The sequence below is a fragment of the Galeopterus variegatus genome, unplaced genomic scaffold (genome assembly GCF_000696425.1).
Source record: "Galeopterus variegatus unplaced genomic scaffold, G_variegatus-3.0.2 Scaffold1211, whole genome shotgun sequence".
NCBI classification, from domain to species: Eukaryota; Metazoa; Chordata; class Mammalia; order Dermoptera; family Cynocephalidae; genus Galeopterus; species Galeopterus variegatus.
The window spans coordinates 388,880-391,945 of NW_007727322.1; the positions used below are offsets into that span (position 1 = coordinate 388,880).

The 3,066-nt window shown below is 48.1% G+C and overlaps 1 non-coding gene across 1 annotated transcript; it reads left to right on the forward strand.

Annotated features, from left to right (window-relative positions):
* The first annotated feature begins 2,359 nt into the window (after positions 1–2,359).
* Positions 2,360–2,434, forward strand: TRNAI-GAU. Its single transcript has one exon. It is a non-coding gene; the product is annotated as a tRNA-Ile (tRNA).
* Positions 2,435–3,066: the final 632 nt, after the last annotated feature.

The window sequence follows — 3,066 nt, forward strand, 5'->3', positions numbered from 1 at the left end:
GTCCTTGGCCCCTCTTGTGGGAAGAGGCGAAATATCCCCAGCAAACCTCACCCAGCACAGCTCAGCTACCTCTGCAGTCTACTTGGGAGGAGGCCAGGGAGCTGTAACACCACACAGGTCCAGGAATTTCTCTCTCCCTGGCTTGGGAAGCAAAGGGCAGGATGCTTGGTTTCAGCGATTGGGGTGGCATGTGAACTTTAGGGATTCCCAGGTGGAAACACAAAGCAGCACATATGGACCACCCGCTGTGTGGTTGGCCAGCCCTGGTAGGGAAGGGCCCGGCCCCCATTCATCTTCCTCCATCCCCAGGAAGCTCCAGAGCAGCTGTTTACTGTGGGCTCAAGTTCATGGCTAACAGACTCCAAGAGGCGTGGTCTTTGGGAATCCTCCTGCACTTTGCACAACCCCCAGGGCCAGGACGAGGCTGCTGCCTTGTTCTGAGGGACACCATACAATGCCACACACAGATTGCCAGCCTACACCTGCCTCCTATGCTGCACGCTACACATGTGCCACCATGGACACTACTATGTACTTTCACCATCAGAATATCTAGACCAGTGTCGGGCCCAGGACGCTTGAAGGCAAATGGGAAAGCTGGATGTAGAGACGGATAAACTGAGGCCTTGCTGGGTTGGAGTGCAGCATGTCATGCCCAGGGGTCACTTGCATTGTTACTCTCCTTGAAGTGTTTTGTGATGCGCCAGCATCTTCTCCCACCTCCGTGGTTCTCCGAGGACAAATAGTGGGTACGAGAGGACAAAAGGAGCCTAGAATATTCTGTTACGATAAGTAAGGAAGTCCTCCAAGATTGACTGAGACGTTTCCACTTTAAAGGGACTCCCACCCCCAGTCCTCCTCCCCACGCCAGTGTGGGTGGTCTTACAGGAGAGTGAATGAGAACAGAGTTGGGGTAGGGGGCTTGTTTTCTGGACCTGGGTCTGAATCCTGCTGCTAACTAGTTAAGGTGACCTTGGACACGTTAATTCTTTTTTTCAAATAAATGATTTAAAACTTACAGAAAAATGTTGCCAGTAAGGCAAAAAGCCCTTTTTTATTCCCTGAGCCTTTTGAGACACTACCTTATGCTCCAGGGCCTTAGCATGTATTTCCCACAAACAAGGACCTTCTGCTACGTGTGCACGACGTGACCATCAAGATCAGGAAGTTAACCTGGATGCCATCAGGCTATCGGGTCGTCTTCAGGCTCAAGATTTACTGTTGATTCCTTCACAATGAAGGAGCTGGCCCAGGAGCACACGTTACATCGCTCTCGTCTCCTTCAACTTGGAACTGTTCTTCAGTCTTTCTTTCCTCGACTTGTTTGACTTTGACACTTTTGAGCATTACGGGCCAGTTGTTTTGTAGAGTGTCCCTCAGTTTGGGTTTGTCTGATGTTGCCTCTGAATAGATTCAGATTATGGGTCTTTGGCAGGCACGTCACCGAATTGTCTCCGTGTTCTCACCGTGTCCGATCAGGTGGCTCGGGATGTCAGATTGTCTCATTCCTGAGATGTTTGCTTTCACGTTTGATTAAGGTGGTGTCTACAGGCTTCCCAGTGTAAAGTTACTCTTTTTTCTTTATAATTATTATGTATTTTGTGGGAAGGTTCTTTGAAATTATGTAAGTTACCTGTTCCTTATCAAAGTTTTAATTAATTTATCCATATCAGTGTGGAATCATGGATTCTTATTTTATTCGGTGGGTTGTAATCTATTACTTAGACAATGTTTTGTTTTGATACTCAAATTGTCCTCGATGGGACTCCTTTAATCTGGCTTCTAGGTTCTTTTGAAATGTCCCCATCAATCTTTGAGCACTTGCTTACTTCTTGTAGGAATACAAGAGGTCTTCAAAAAGTTCATTGAAGGATTCTTGTTACCTTTTAATTCAATCTTTCCACGAACTTTTTGAAGTACCCTCATATTATAAGACTAAGAATAATATGAGAATTTTTAAGGCACATCTTGACCTCTCCTTGCCACAGCGATACGTCCTCGGAGCATTGGTTCTTCTGAGCAGAGAATAGGTCTAGAAGCCAAGATTTGGGTGGTAGACATGTTTGGAACAGTCGCGTGTTGCCACTCTGAGCCCTCTCAGTGGACAGAGCTGGGGATATACATGAAGACACATTCATATATCTATGTCTACACATCTATGTTTACTTCTAACGTCTACCTGTACTGTTGAAAATAATGAGCTCACACCAATACCTCCAGTTAAGCACTGCAGGGTTCACTCTAGTTCCCCGTTTCTTTATCTGTAGCTCCTTCCTCTAACGGAGAGACCTGATTGTGTTATCTGTAACAGGACAACTTACTGATCCCTCCCTCTGTATGGAACCAATCGGGCGGGCCGGCCTGGTTAGCTCAGCTGGTTAGAGCGTGGTGCTGATAACACCAAGGTCGAGGGTTCAGATCCCTGCACTGGCCAGCTTCCAAAAAAAAGTATGGAGCCAATCTCCCATTGCCACTGGTGCCCCTCCCCCAGACGGTACCACTCTCACCTGCCTGGGCTCCAGCACCCCTCACACACACACCCCTCCCCGTCCTTCACACACCCTCCCCGTCCTTCTTGGGATCTGATACCCCGTGCTGTCCCCCCTTCCAGCATGGACTCTGTCCTCACTCCCCATGACCACCATGGACCCTCCTCACCCTGCTCAGCATCCGACACCCGCACTGACTCACCCCCTGAACTGAGCAGCCCTCCCCCCTCATGCAGACGTCCTCTTTACCCTGCTAGGGGTGAAGTGGAGGCTCTGACACCCCACTCTAGATGCCCCCAGGTGGACCCCTACCCTTCTAGGCCTCACCACAACTTTAGGACTGAGTTATTCAGGCAGGGTAGAGGAAGGGCAACGTGTTAAATCTTAAGCCTCAGTTTCTTCATCAATAAAGTGAGCATAATAGTGGTTCCCACCTAATATAGTTGCTATGAGAAGTGCATGTGATAACATGTGCAAAGTGCTCCTTCAGCACAGCGTCTGGCACATGGTGACCACAGTGCCAACTGCCACCATCATTATTATTTTAAATTAATGTTCACTTTTTTTTTTTTTTTTT